The sequence below is a fragment of the Vespula vulgaris genome, chromosome 22 (genome assembly GCF_905475345.1).
Source record: "Vespula vulgaris chromosome 22, iyVesVulg1.1, whole genome shotgun sequence".
NCBI lineage: Eukaryota > Metazoa > Arthropoda > Insecta > Hymenoptera > Vespidae > Vespula > Vespula vulgaris.
This window is the reverse complement of record NC_066607.1, coordinates 537,968-554,059: the sequence shown is the minus strand read 5'-3', so window position 1 is coordinate 554,059 and position 16,092 is coordinate 537,968. Positions and strand designations below refer to the sequence as shown.

The 16,092-nt window shown below is 42.6% G+C and overlaps 2 protein-coding genes across 4 annotated transcripts in view; one reads left to right on the top strand and one right to left on the bottom strand.

Moving 5' to 3' along the window:
* The window catches only part of LOC127071603 (mediator of RNA polymerase II transcription subunit 20), an 88,099-nt gene that overhangs the window by 17,175 nt on the left and 54,832 nt on the right, over positions 1–16,092 (bottom strand). The window lies entirely within an intron of this gene.
* The window catches only part of LOC127071599 (facilitated trehalose transporter Tret1-2 homolog), a 53,200-nt gene that overhangs the window by 8,594 nt on the left and 28,514 nt on the right, over positions 1–16,092 (top strand). The gene's annotated exons all lie outside the window — the stretch shown is intronic.

Below are 16,092 nucleotides of genomic sequence, written 5' to 3'. Positions count from 1 at the left end.
TTATCGATTATCGCGAGAGATTCCATTTCTATTGTACGTAGTAGAAGCGAATGTTGCGCATCGTTGGGCGAGAGAGTTTAAGTACTTTGAACTTGTACGATATCGAAGCAAACATTCGAAAGGACGAAAAGTTTCTTCAAACGAGAAAGATCGATTTCGATTATTCGAACGCTATTAAGAAAATGTATAAGTGCTATATTTCTCGAGATATTTTTTTCCACCCTTCTCTTGTAAAAGAGGTCACGTTGGGAGTTTGCGCTAAGAAAGAGTCGCAGAATTTTAACGGAGCTACACGTTCCCGCATCGAGATAACGATCGTCCGAAGGGCCACTTTGAGTTTAAAAGACGCGAGGGTCCTCACGACGGTGGAAAAGCTCGCCTTTCTTTCCAAAAAGCATTATCGTATCGCTAGAGTACTGCGGTGCCTAAATTTTCGAGGATGCGAAAGCGTTTCTCGGCCCCCTGGTTGCATCTGCAGCTTCCCCAAGGATTCCAACACGATTCGTTTCTTCTTAGGGAATCGATTCTCCTATTACGAGAACGTTCACGAATATGCGAGACGTTTGAAACGTTGGTTTCGTTTGTCTACATCGACGAGAACTATCTCGTCTTCGAATCTCTTTTGGCCAATTTCTTTTTAAGATTACAAAATGAAAAAAGAACAATACCTACACAGTGTCGTCCTACCCCAGATACGTCACGTTCAAGTGTTTTGCAATAAGAGATACGTAATGGTTCTATAAAAGGATATTTTACCAGCCTTAAACCTTATCGTTCTTAAATACACGGATCGAAATAAAAACAACAGCGTTGCATACCGCATTTTAAAAGAAGTTTGAATTTGGCGGGAACGCAAGAGCGTGCAAATGGCGGGGAGTACTGGTGGCGAAGGAGAAGGCTCGCACTGCCAAAACCCGCGACCCAGATACCGATCGACCCACCGACACACACACGCGGAGACTACCTGGGAGAAAGAAAGAGGGTTTGGAAGGGGTATCTGAGGGCGCGAGAGAGAGAGAGAGTCTGTATTCGGGTAGAGTTGCGCGTCTCTCTTACCCCTTCTCTCTCTCTTTCTCTCTTTCTCTCTCACTACACGCTCGTCCTCGCCAACCACCGCACGAGAGGATGGTGGTGCGCCTCAACGAATGGGTGCAAACTGCACTCTCGTGTCTCCTTGCACCCCTTGCTCGGCTGCGAGCGCGAGCACACATGCAGAAGAGAGCAGTGGATAGGCGTGTAACCGCGCGCGTAACCACAGGCTCGTAGTCGTGGCTCGGCTGGTGCACGAGTAAGAGTAGACGAAGAGGAAGAGGCAGAGGCAGAGGGAGAGGGAGAGAGAGAGAGAGAGAGAGATAGCACGCTTACTTTCCTTTCCTAGCTTGTGCCTCGATGCATTTTACTCCGAGTAAAGTGCACTTAAACGCTCGGCGCCAGCGGACCGTCCGAGGGAGGAGACTCTTTTCTCCCCCTCAACGTGCTACCAACAAGAGGATGCGCTTCCGAGGAAGCTCAAGTTGGACGAGTCAAGAGGGATGCGTTTACGGTGCACGCTTTCTTCACCTTTATTAAGAAATTGGCTCTTAACCGCTTCCTCGATTTTCTTTTACCCTCTCCTTCTTCCTTCCATTTCTTTATTCTTTCTCTCTTTCTTTTAATATTCGAGATTTCTTTTCGCATCTACTGAAATTAAGAAAAGTCCAGGACAGGCGAACGAGGAGCAACGTGGAAAATCTTTAATCAGCCGTCATGGTAAACTTAACCCTTACAAGTTTGTGGGACAATCCGTTTATGCATATTACTGTTCCAAAGGTAGCACTGGGTTATAGGACTTCGTGTCTCATAAAATTTAATGCCGTTACGACAAAGTTCAAGATTACGTGTCGAGCGAGACCACCTATACATATAACTAAGAGCATTATCGCAGTTACTACCGGAGAGTCAAAATCTCGGATAAATGATCCGTCAAAGTCGGTCTCCTGATCTCATAATATTTTTCACGTTCGTAAAAGATAAAGGAGAGAATATACAAGTATTTTGCGGATAATAAATGTTGCCCTTTCCAGAGATATTTGCTTTTCTCTTTTACACGATCGTCGAAATATCGATGGATTAAACAAAGTTATCAGATTTATTAAAAACTCGGAATTTGTACGATGCGTGAAAGTCCGAGTTTTCGATCGAATATAGAAATATCATTCGGTATTCCCGTTATGCGAGCTTACACCGGGTTAAATCTAAAGTGGCTTCGAATAACAGAGCCAGAGGAGATGCAGTTTGGAAACGTGCGGCCTCTACGAGAAAACGATCCGTCCGCATAGGTTTTGCGACTATCCGACAGGCGGGAACCACAAACACGGAATCCCGGTGCAACGAAATCGCTGACGCGATTGGTCAACGTGCCAAGATAGGCTGACGCTGGGTCAGTGTTGTCGAGCATCGAGGTTATTGTCCCACGAAAAGATGAAACGTTTGTACTACCTCTCGGTAAATACGTTTATCCGAGAAATCTTGTCACACTTGTGTGATCGGATAGGAAATGGAGACGAGCATTACTATACTGCTTTTTCACCAAAAATGGCAAACGTCGCATTCGATCTATGTGCTTACATACGTAATCTTTTTAATCGGTACATTCTTTAGAACTTGCACGCCGAGGAGAAACGTGACACTTGAAACGGGAAGGCGATGATTCGAACGAGGAGTAGCTTCGAACGTTATTTCGTCTTAACGATCGATCGATAGCGAGGAGTCTTAAGGGTCATTCAGCGAGAAAAAAGGAAATCGTGGATTGGCTAAGGTGCCAAGATTTAGAGTAGCTGGCTTAGAACCTCTAGTGGCTTGCTCCCGTTAACGTTCCGGCGACGACAAAGAGGAGAAGAAGAGAATAAAAAGAAGGAAGGACGATAGGTCGTTCGAGAAAAGTTCACCACCCTTCCGTCTCGCTTCTTTTTAAATCTCGTTGAAAACGAAGTTGTAGATCGGATTCGATAATATTTTCTCTAAAGTTCGACCATGATAATTTACTTATCTTTTTTTTTTTGGTTATTAGACAGGAACGTTAAGAAAACGATGATGGTTCTGCAATAGATCTTCTTATCGTCCAATATACAACTCGAATGAAGAATCGTACCAACATTATCGGGTTTGGTAGTTTAATTGAAAGAAACTCGATATCATCTATCGTCCCTAATTAAGATTAATGACCATCGGCTTCAAATGCACGATAATAGGGAGAAAGCGGCTTCGAGTTTATTCATAATTTTCTAATGTCAGGAGATAAATAAGCAAGCGTATAACGCATAGCTCGGAAGATCTATCGTCTCGTTCGTATTAACGTAGTGGTCGACGCGATAGCTAAGTTTATCTTGTAAACGAATTCGATGAAGATATCGCTGCGCGGGCGAAAGTACTAGATGATAATTAATAAGAGAGCGACAGAGAGAGAAAGAGAGAGAGAATAGATTTTTATCGTTAAGAGAAAAATTCGGGAAAGCGAGAAAGAGAGAAAGAGATTTTCTAGCTACTAAAGTCGAAATGATAAAGCAAACGTGATACGAATTACGACTCGTGCTTGCGAATACAATTAGACCGTTGTAGAGAGAGAGAGAGAGAGAGAGAGAGTTGGACGAATAACCGACGCTCGCAATTGTCCCGCTGTTATTTATCTCAATAAATCGAATCGAAGCGACAACGTAATAGGATAGATTTATTTAGGAATAAATCGGCATGTACAAACTGCGAATCGATCGACATTTGCATTTGAAACATCTTTCTATTTAAAATCGATAAGATCCGATGTAAATGAGAAAAAAGATATCGTTGACAGGTAAACGCAAATTGAGTTAGCCCCTTGGATAGAACCGGGTATACCAAAGTTGAAAATTCTATACGTGAAATCCTTTTATAGAGTCGATCTCCAAGTTCCCTATGGAATTAACTAGATTAACAGAAGTGAGGAAAGAGGAGAGGCGGTATAAGGAGGCAACCACTCGTTATCGTTTCTGCCGTCTCTCGGAGAGCGCTGAATTTCTGAGATCTTTTCTGATCTAATTAAATGTAAACAATGCGCAGATTACCGAGGGGAGATTGTTCCTTGTCATACTTGGGAAGTTGAGAAGGAGCAGAGAAAACAATTTAGATGCCACAATGCCGAGAGATATTTCATTTCTGCGAAAGGGAGAAAGACCAAAGGTTGTAAGAACTCTATTATCATGTAGGTTGGAGAGTAATTAATAATTTCTTATAGAAAGGGTGCCTCCTCGTCTCGTTCGAAACGATTTACGCAATTCGCATCGGGATTATTGAATGAAATCATTAATAATCAAGTCTCAATGATTCACTGCGCAGCCCATTATCTTTTTTCTTTTCAAACGTGCATCCTACAATATTCCACGTAATATTTCCATAGACGATACCTAAGAAGGAAATACGTAGTGGCGATTTAAACCTCTTGCGGTTTTAAATTGTTTTCAAAAACGTGTTTACGAAGCGAACGTTATTATGAGTTTTAATATACGCTCTCTCACGACTTCCCTATCGTTTCTTCCAATCTTCGTCTTCTCGAGAAGAAGTCGTGAAAGCTATATATATATTCTTGCATAGCGTATAAAGTGCGGATCTATTGTAGGAGAAGCGCGACCCGCGAGAGCACCGGGTCGTTATCATCTCCGGTAAGAGTAGAAAGCCCGGCAAATAAGAGTCTTTTGTAAAGTCTACGTAGGTCCTCCTGGCCTACCGTTAGTCGCACTCACCCCTTCGCCACTTCCTCGACCCTTGACTCTTTACTCTCATGGATACGCTCGGCATGTCGCTCGGCGTGTGTTATATAGACTACGAAATAACGAGGTCTTCCTTGTGAAAAGAAGAGAAAATAAGAGGAACGTTATTTACGAAACAATTTCTCTTCGTCTCGAACTACGCAGTAAATAGATTCAACCTTAAAAATTTATCCACCGTAGATAATAAACGACCAGTGATATATCCACTCGCGGCCGTTCATCCCTTCGCACGATGGTCGCTCGTAATCGTAAAATCGAAGATCGACCGGTTCGAGGCGGTAACAACGATTTTTTCTCTTTGAAACTCGCAAGAAACGATCGGAGGTCAGAGATTAGGTCGTTATGCTTCGGAAAGCAGTTCTGGGATCTTTTGTCAGGTGACAGGAGTCATAACCACGTGTGTTCGGGTCAGCATTTCCGTACCGAGGAAGTACCGAGTCGTATTATGTGAAACCGGGTCGCCATCGTTTTTAGAACGACTCCCTACACCTCCCGTAGAAATTTCATTTCGTTATCGCGAAAGTTCTATGACGCGCGTCTACGTGCATACTTGCCAAACTCCACCGAAAATCTATATTTCTTTTGTCAAAGACAAAGAGAAACTGGCTGATCCGGACATGCATTATCGTCCATGTTCTCTCGATCTATTCGCATATCGAGCAGGGTATCGAGGCTAGAGCCAAAGAGATTTCGTTGTACAGTTCCGCTTGTAAAATGGTGGATACGATCGATGGAAACGTTCGGCCGACCCGAATAACCTGCCGATTGAATTTGGCCGTTGTTATTTATTTAGGGTGCTCTCTCTCTCTCTCTCTCTCGACTCTCGAGCAATTTCAATCTTCTTCTTTCTCGCGAGAGAACGTACGAGGGATAGAGAAAAGAAGCCGAAAGGTGGTAAGGGTACGATTTCGACGAGATACGAGTAGAGAATGATCGATTTTAATTTCCGCCCGGTTGAAGAAATAAATTGAACCCGACTCGCACGTGTGTGCGCGAACGAACGAACGAACGTACAACGCTCTATTATATATATACGTGTATCACATACGGCTCTATTATTGTATACACAGCAAACTAGTACCTCGATAACAAAGAACTATGAAAAAAGAAAAGAAAAGTTTGAACTTTTGAGAAAGCCCATCTTGAAATTTTTCTCGGAAATCATTTGTTACGTTGATCTTTTTTTTTCTTCTTCGTTCTGTTCGCAAACATTTCGTTTCAAAGATAACGTAAGCTTTCGAGGAACCGAGCTAAATATACAAGATTATAAGAAATGGAAAGAGTAGCTAAATAACATTGCTAGTGGATAAAAACAAAATGATATTTTATCAGGAAGAAAACGTCAGAACGTGACCGAATTAATTATCGGTTTTAACTTTATCTATTTTCTCTTCTGTTTCGTCCTTTCGTTTTCCGGCGGAACCTACGTGAAAGTTTCTTCCAGTCAAGCGTCATGGTTGCGAGACTCGCGCTTAACCTAAAAAAAACTGTATTACAAAGGAAGTGTTCTCCCTTCTATCTCTATCTTTCATCTCGCCCCTCTTTTCTCCACCTCCGCTCTCTTCTGTTACTTTAAATCTCTAGCCATTTCACCGGCGTCTACCCGACATGTACTTTGAACGAGCGAGGCGTCGCTTTCTCCGCTTTCCACGCTGCTCAAAAATTCTCTCTCTCTCTCTCTCTCTCTCTCTACTACACGTATATTCTAGGTACTCTACGCAGCAGGATTAAAATTACCGTTTGCTTTTACGATCCTGCGACATTATCGTCTCGTGGACCGTCGTAAAGCTCGACGTCACGCTTTCTGCAGGAAAGAGGAGCTACACTTTGTAATCGTGCTTCTGATCACGCGACCTAAATATTATACAAGCGCGTACACCTCGACGTAACACCCTTTTTCCTATTCACGAGCCAATGGTGTAGCGCGAATCTTTTCTATCTTTCGCGTTGCGGCTTCCGACGTAATCTTCCCCTTTTACTTTATCTATCATTCGAGACCGATCTTTTTCGCCGATCGAGCTCGTGCGCTATCTTTTTGGACGTTGAATATTATCTCGTAAAATCGTGGTTGGTTAAGAGGATAGAGTATAGAAAAGAAACTTCAAGCCGAGCGATAGAATAAAAGCAAGCTGATTAATTTCTTGCAAGCTTCTACTACGGCAGATACTAATTAATCGGTATGGATATTTGTGTTGGGTAAGTCGGGAGAAGAAAAGAGTACGAAGGAAAGGAAAGAGGACGACAATAGGAGAGGTCTGCACGATGAGACGAAGAGAATTAATTATCCGCTCTAAACGCCGAGGGGTTGTTTAATTCATGTTAAAGTCGGAAACAGTTTCAGCGACGCGCTACGCTTGTTTCGTCCTATTGTTTACCTGGGAAATCGAATATCGTTTTTCCTTCGACGATCGTTATGAACGAGAATTCATTCGTTATTGAGAGAAGACGTACTACAAATATCGAAAATTGAAATAAACCTCGAAAGTTAGAAGCAGAGGAGAATAAATCATACGACTTGTGATAAATTGATATGTCATTGATATGTCAGTTCCGATAAGGGACGTAAGAAAAACATGTCTCAATGACGTCCCTTTCGACGCGATTATTTTTTTTTGATAATTTCGTAAGGATATCTACTTGTAAGGAGTTATACGGATTCGGCCCAGCAATTTGGAATTTCTTGCAGGATTCGGCACTTTGAAAGGATACTTACACCGCGATCGTCGATAAATGCAAAATCGAGAGACGATTATCCGTCCTTGGCTTCGAAATTCTTTCTTCGCTCCCCTACTTTAATTCATTTGACCGTGATTTTTCGATATTTTCCACCGACGAAAATACGCCCGTCGACGCGATGGTTCTCAATCTATTTCGCCCACAGGCTAAAATATTTTTACCTGTCGCTTCGAGCGCTCCTGCGCTCTCAAATATTTAGATCGGTGCTTCTCTCAAGTCCGAGACGAATAAATCGCCGAAGCTTTATTCGCCTATCGCGTTACACGTCGTTTCATTTTGGCTCGGCTCCCTATTCTCTGTCGTGCGTGGTTTAACTATCGAACGCATTCATGAGACAAATTCTCCCTCTGTCTCTTTCCGTCTTGTCTCGTCGCCGGACAAACGAGGAAAATAATTTCACGGAAAATAAGGAACGTCCACCCTGGGAATAATATCGAAGAGAGATCCTTGGTCGATAAGGGGAGAAGTCTTGGGTATCTCGAATCCGACGAAGAGGATGACAGAGTGTAGTCACGCGTAGTATACGAAGAACGTTCGCATTAAATACCTTAGTAACCGAGACTGTAGGAAGAATTACAAAGGGAAACGGTAAATCACTCGTGAAAATGGGTAGCTCATTAATAAGGTGCTACCAGGGTGAGGAAGCGGTACCGGCTACTATGTACCAGAACGCTCGAAACTGGCAGAGTACCAAGTCACGAACAATACACCCTAGAATTCCGACACGTTCTTCGTTCGAGCCGATCGAAGGTAGCTCACCTAGTTCGTCGTAAAAAAAAAATTTCACATTGCAGGGGAAACTGTTTCCTCGCGAATCTACGTATCTCCTACTTCCGACGTTTACAGTATCGTATTATCGTTGCGATTAAGAAATTTATCGCGATGGATTTACGAGAACGATTTACGATTTCTCGATAAAGTGCATTTTATCGGTTACGACGTACGATCGGTCATCGTTGCTTTTTAAATAAAATTAAATATAGTAGGAGTTTCGGAGAAGAAGGAAATTCCGTGAAATCGAAAGGCTCAATTTCCGGAGTTGGCTCGGCTCCGCTCGGCTCGGCTCGACTCGACTCGACTCGGCACGGTAGGTGGTTACTAAGACGGGTGGAGACTTTAAAAAGATTTCACTGGGATTCGTAGACAGTATCGTTCCTTTGCGACGATCTTTCCCGACGCTTCTCCCGCACCTTGTTATTTCTCAGGAGGAAAGGACCGCTCGTATCCACATCTTTACATCTCCGCGTGATATATTCAAATTTTCAAGTCGAAACTAGATTCGTTGATGATACATTATTTACAATAAAGATATCAGAAAGGAACGACCACGACGCGAGCCCTTTTCTATTTCCAGCCACATCGGATTTAGGATCGAAGTATAATACTACGTCATAATTACGAAATTAGTCGGAAAGAGATTATCGGCCAGTTTATCCAAGTGGATACTTAAGGAACGGACCTTAGAGTCTTTGATAGTCCATTGGAATTCCTTTCCAAGGCTTGAAATATGGGCACGTGGAATCGGCAGAGCAACCTTCTCCAAGAATCATAATGATGATAAATTTGAAAGGAGAAACCACCGAGGAAGTGGGTGATTGAGGAAAGTTTGAAAGAAAAACAGGCACGCGTACTCTTTTCGTGTCTCTGGGAAGTTTCGTCTTTCGAAATATCGAGGAAACCTTCTCCTTTTTCTCTTTTTCTCTGTTTTCCTAAACTCCCCCGGTGCCACCGAAACGACAGATTTAGCGGCCATACGTAGTAAGATATCTTTGATATTTATTTAACTGACATGGAAGCCCCGGGGCTAATAAATTCAGCGGGGGAAATGCTGCGAGGTTATTTCGACCCCCTTTAGATAAGGGCGCATAATTTAAGTCGAGAAAAGAAGGGAGGAACGAGAGAACCGATGACGAGGACAAGGAGGAGAAGGAGTTAGAATAGGCGTATTACATATTTCGAACGAGATACGTCCTTTTTTGCCTCGAGAAAGACGGGCTGGACCGTTTTCAAAGAGATTCTTGGGATCTTCCTTAAACGTCTCGCATGCATCTCGGACCAATTTTGATATATTCTTCCGTCCCACCCTGTTGTTACTTAGCATTCTGCGGAAAGTACTTATTATTTATTTGGCCGCACGAAAGGAACTTTATCCTTTCTTAAAGAGAAATATTAAAGTAAGAAAAGAAATGACGCGTCTTTCTCAAATTTTCTCTTCGATCGCGTAGACATGAAGTTTGCTGCAAAAATTGGATATCGGAGAGAAGGGAAAGAGAGAGAGAGAGAGAGAGAGACGGAGAATCTTCGGGGTGGTCCGGCAAACGATCGGTAGGCGCCGCGTCCCACCATGCCCCATCGCGTTTGCAGGCGCAAGACAAAACGCAACGAAAATTTCTTAGCTTCTTCGACGCAAAATCCAATGAGGCATCCCTTTGCCGCGTCGAGTGTCCGGGTGTCGAGTGTCTGGCAAAAACATTTTTTCCCTTAACACCATCGAAACTTTCCATGTTTCGATATTTTACGAGCGATCGACGTTTTTATTTCCAACACCCGGACCACTCTTAAAACGCGCTTGCGATAGAGAAAGAGACGACGACGAAAGTTATCAACGTCTTCTCTCTCGTTTCAAGGACCTTTTTCGAAATTCACAAGGGCTCCTCCTCGAAGTAATGCTTCTTGGCGCAAATAACTCGGGCACGAGCTTGACACGGTAATAGTTAAGCGTGAGAAATAGACGCCCTCGGCCGCGCTGTGTATTCTCTCTAGAGTGTCGATTACACGAAAGTGGTTCTCATTTCTCCCTCGATTCTCAAAAAGCTTTAAACCTTTGAAAACTTTCTACAATCTCTTTTCTATCTTTTATAAATAACTTTCTTCGATCTTCTTTCGCTCTTTTCTTTTTTTAGCGGGACCGAATAAATTCCAAGTTCAGGTTCGACGAGCGGAATACGTTCGAACGAATATTTTTGCTTGCGATATATTTAAATTTAGAAGGTCGAGAGTGGCGTATCCTTCGTAGGACAAAACGGAGAAAGGCATCGAACGAACGAACGAACGAACGAACGAACCTCGAATCCGTGGGTGTTACTGAAATAACGTGTGACTTATTTTAATAATAAATCACTCGTTGATCCTCGAGGATGCGGATACGCGGATACGCGCTGACGTTATTTAAAACGAGAATGAGAAAGAGAAGAAGCTGGAAACGAATCGATCTCCCTGAATATTTATTAACTCGCGTTTATTAATGCAATACGGTCGATAATGATTTGCATTCGGAAAGTACGGCGTTCGATATGTAGAGTCGTCGCGAGGTATTTCCAAGGTAAAAGATAAAACCAAAAGCGAAAGAAAAAATCGCAGGGAGAGCCGCTGGCTTAATTACTGGCATTTAACGTAATAGCTCGTGCTATCGTTGCCGAATGAACCTCCTTTCCCGTATTACTTGGTGCTCTAACGGCAATTATTGTGCAGCCAACAATAGGCCCGAGGTGGAACATCTAAAACCGGATGAAGGGTTACTACGCACGAGTCGACCATGTTTCAGCGAAACTCGATTTCGTTCCTCTTGCCGTTCCGAAACGGTCCTATCGTCGGCAATGTTTCCACGAGGCTACAAACACCCAAACTTGTTTCTCGATTACGAGCACTGCACGCTTTCGAAAGCTCTGGATTTCCAATTTCGAGCCTTCAAAATAATTATATAAATGAAAATCAGTTTGGGACACTTTTCAGCCGTCACTTATTTAAATGGTCGCTTATCACTCGATCTTTTTATCGAAAGGAAATCGAGCCGTACAGTTGTGGCCGCGGTCTAGTAAGAAGTGGTCGTGTTACGATACACTAGTGTAGGAAGAAGAATAAGGGAGAGAGAGAGAGGGAAGGAGAAAAAGAAAGAAGCTGGATCTGAGGCTCGCCGCAAGGCCGATTACGAGCGACCTCCCAAGTGTTCCCGAATAATATGGGATGAAAAAGAAGGGTAAAAGGAGGGAGGACTCGATCCTCGTCAAAGTCACGCACGGACCTTAAACCGAGGTTAATGGAAACGTTAGCGTCGACACGAAGAGGATGTCTTCTTGGATAAGGGAGCTCGTAGCGTGAAAAAAAAAGAAAAACAAAAAGAAAAAAGAAAAAGAGGAAAAGAAAAGAAAGAATTCGTTATCGAAATTGCTCGCACGATTCGGTAAAGTCGGTTGCGAACGTATCGTCAATTTTTTCGTTTTTGATCCCCCATTGCAAACTTATTTCAAAATTTCTTCCTTTTTTTTTAATCCAATCTTATCGAACGATTCGACGTAAAAATATAGATATTTTGTTTCCTTAAAAAAACGAGGGAAGGTAAACGTGTTATCATAAATATATGAGAACGAATGGATCCGTAGGTAAAAATTCATTTGCATATGTGCTTATATTTAATGCCGTCTTATATGATTAATTAATTACATCGTGGCGTGCTTATAAGTCGGACGAAGCAATTATTTTTATTAGTTTGATTTTTTTTGTACAATTTCGTCGGTATAAAAGAATTTTATTGAAAATTTTCATCGCAATATTAATCGATCGATCTAACGTATTTTCAATGAATTTTCAACGAACGATACTTATATCATTCCCAGACACTCCATTAGATTACGAATCTCCTCGACGTGGCGTCCGTTTCGTGTACGTTATTTTACGCTTGAGATTATATATGCTAATTAAAAGATAAAAAGAAAGAAAAAAAGAAAAAGGAAAAGAAAAAGAAGCATCGAAGGAGGGAGAGGCCGCGTTGCTTCTGGAGGCTGGATAATCTCATCGTTACAAGAAGTAATAATAAAGCACAGAAGTAGATAATCCTGTATGCCCGTCCTTGATCCTATAGAATTTTAAATGTGCTTTATGCGTGCCGACTCGACACATCGAAGAGGAAAAAAGGAGAACATTCCGCAAACGTTTTTTTTTTGTTTTCTTTTTTCCCGGGAGAGCGATCAACGCTTGGGAAAACTGGCTATCAAAGACAAATGGAGCAGAAAATAGAACGAGAGCCCTTCCTCGAGGATCACGACTTTCGCGCATTTGAGAAAATTTCGAATTCGCCCTTTAGATCTTCCACCGAGAAAAGGCAAGTCATTCGACCTTGATCACCGAGAGGAAAGTTTATTTCTGAATGGCAAGACAATCGTCGTCGCTGGTAATGCCGGATTTAATTAAAACTTTTACGATATCGGAGAGGGATAGAAAAAGAGAAAAATTTTGAAGAAAGACCTTATCGTCGACTAATCAATCGACATCGTGGTAATCGAGATAGAAAAAGTGTGTCAGATTCGACGAGTTAACGAAGCGGAGCATGGACCAACGTGAAAAGAGAGGAAGGAAGAGAAAAGTAGGTGGACGTAGACTCGGTCACGACGACGATAATGAGGGAAGAGCGAACGGAAGGGCCCGATATCGAGTGCTTCCGGTTCCATACGAAAAACGTTCCGCTTTTGTATCTTTGCGTTTAGATTCGAGGCAGCAGAACGAGGAGCCAGATAGTACCGTCCTTTTCTCTCCCACACGCTCTCTCGGAAAACGGCCAAACGTTTCTGTGCCTGCTTAACGAGCATAAAATTGATGTCGATTGATCGTGAAAAATATCGAGCGAATCGAATCTACTATCGGCTCCCACCTTTTTCTTTCTTTTTTTCAGCATGTTCAGGTCGACGATCTCTAACGCGTCAAGAGATGTACTTTCAAACGCAAAGAAAAGCAACAGGGAGAGGGAGAGAGAGAGAGAGAGCAAACGAGGAGAGTGCGCGAGGTCAAGGGCTCCTACGAATGTTTAACTGCGGCTCTTAAACAGGCAGTAAAGTAACGTAATGCGCGTCTGTCGGACGAAAGTTGATCGATGATTCCTTGGGACAAAGGGCCATATCGATTTTATTGCCTAGAATATATCGGCGAGTCCTCGTTTCGTTCGCAAACGTTCTCGATGCAAGCCGCCGGACTTTATGTCGCTGCCCTTTGTAGCACCTATCTGCGAAGGAAAGAGAGAGAGAGAGAGAGCACGTTCCTTTGATTTTTAAATCCGACTTTTAACAGACAATCTAAAATAAAGTCGAACGGGTTGATACGAAATATAGGGAATATAAGAACTCGCGTTATTCCAAGCGGCGTTATCCGCGTACGTCGCGTCGGTCCAAAAACGAATTTACGACGATACGGAAGAAAATTACTAACGATTTTCGTAGAGCTTTTGCGAAAGGCGGCACCTGCCTCTCATCGGTACTAATATATACGGACCCGGAGAAAGGCGTGCAAATTCGTAATAAATCGTACGACTTCATCGTCCAGCTTGCTTCTCACTGCTCGGACATCCGCATGCGTTTCTAAGTTATGCACGTTGAGCGGGCGAACACACGTTCCTTTCCTTTGACGTGGTAAACCTTTGAAGCCGTTTCTCGACTAACTTTTCGCGGCTTACGATCGTTCGTCTACCCGTGAGCGTTTCGCTTTTAACGAAACCCAAAGGATATACCTTCCCCGACATTGCTCGTTTCTTTCGGAAAAGGAAGAAAACTACGTCGCGTTGCGCATCTTAAAAATAAACGACAACGATTATCAGCGTCGTTGCCGACGAAATTCGGTGCATGTCTCGTTTCTACGAGTAGTCGACCTCTTTGCGATATACATGCGTTAAGGACGTATGATTTAAAAGCGAGTCGTTTTTCAAGTTACTTAAGAAAGAAGAAGAGAGAAAGAGAGCTCTTAATATTCAGCGTGCATACGTTCTATGGAGGCATATTGTATAAACGTCACGTGCGTGGAGAACGTTTTACACGCGGAAAGTATACGAAAGTGAGAAAAAGGGTCTTTTCTCGGTCCTCCCTTTTCCAGAACCGCTTCTTCCTTTTTCCTCAAACGTTCGTTTGTAAAGTTGTCAACGTTAACGATCCTACGAGATTACACTTTGGCCGGTGGTCGAAACAAATCGATTTTACGAATTTACGTCGACAACGATATCATTTCTCGCGGATAAGTAGTTCGTCGATACGATGACTCGGTAACTATCCTGTACCTTTCGAATGATTCTTACAGTCTGGATAAATAAAACGATTTTAAGCAAGCTTTTCGAAGGAGTCCTTTCGTCGAATCGAATCGAAGTACGTAAAAGAGGCATTAAGCTAACCTATGTCCGTGTAGGTAAATGCGTAGGAGTACTCGGTCAAGTTTTCCTAGTCGCGATAAGACTCTTGTCACGCTTCTTTCGAGACAGAAAATCAAATCAAACATCGTCGGGGGACGTTATTCGAGGCGCTGAAAGGCGTTCCAGGAGGTAGAAGTAGGCTCTTCAGGTTCTTCAAACGCGTATAAGGAATCGTCAAGATGTTATTACTACAAATATTGTCTCTAGAACGGTCCCCATTCATGCTCGAAGAAGCGGAACGCCTAGGCTTTTTTATATTTTCCTTCTTCAAGTAGGTTACTCTAACCTCCTAGCTATTTCATTCGGCTCTATTCCGTTCTATCGAACATTCCTTTCGAATTAACGATGCCTCTTGTAACTCGTTGTCTTGTTTTACCAAAAAATCTATCCCGATCGTTTCTGTGATCTTTACGTTCGTCCTTTCTTTTCCCTTTTTCTTCTTTCGACAAGTCGATAGGATAATACATCGAATAATCGAGCGTTGCATTTATTTTTCCCAAGAGTACTTCCTTTACCACATTATTCGTACCTTATCCGTTACTTATATTTGTTCCTTTAATGAGATTTTCGCAACGAGATTTTCGATCGGTGTTGGATAATCGAACGAAAACTAAAGCCCTTTAAAAGTTTTCTTTTTTAAATTGCGGTAGGTAGGATAGGTAATCGCCAAACAGCTTGCGCGCGCGCCCACATACACAGAAAGAGAGAAAGAGAGAGAGAATTTCGTAGCGTGCACTCGTTACTGAAGCAAATCGGCTCGCTCTTCCCATCAAATCGAGTAGAGTATTCCTATCCCAGTGCTCGTTCCTCCCGAGGGATTGCTCTTTTTCGAAACTTGTTCGACACAGTCCCGGAAAACCGATAACCTACGACGATCTCGAAAATGAAGTAAAGAGCGAAAAGACGCGAGAGTAGTTTCTTTCGGGAAGGATGGGAGGAGGGGAGAGAAGAGATCGTAAGAAAGAACGTAATAAAGAAAAGAGAGATAAGTCGGGTAACGTTTAACCGCTGTGCTAGCTATTTTATATATTAGTTACGATAAAACTCTTCGCTTAATCGAACAAATCCGTACTCGATACTCGCCTTCTTATTTATCCAAACAGCGTTGCGCTTAAAAATTCATACGAGCGAGTACATAAAACCAAAGTATTTATATCCTGCTATTTTACGAAACGAACCGTCTCTAACGATGAAAGACTTCTCGTTGTTTAAAAAATAAGGAGAAAAAAATTACAGAAGAAAAAATAAGAAGGACGACGATAATTACTCATTTACTATTTGCTCGTAGACATAGTCGTAGAATTCGCGAGCACGTGCTTTTCAGATGTCGGAGAAAAAAACGATGCGCGCCGTAGGAAAGAACGTGCGAAACACGTTATCGTAAGGATTATCGGTTAATCTCCTCTCGGCTCATTG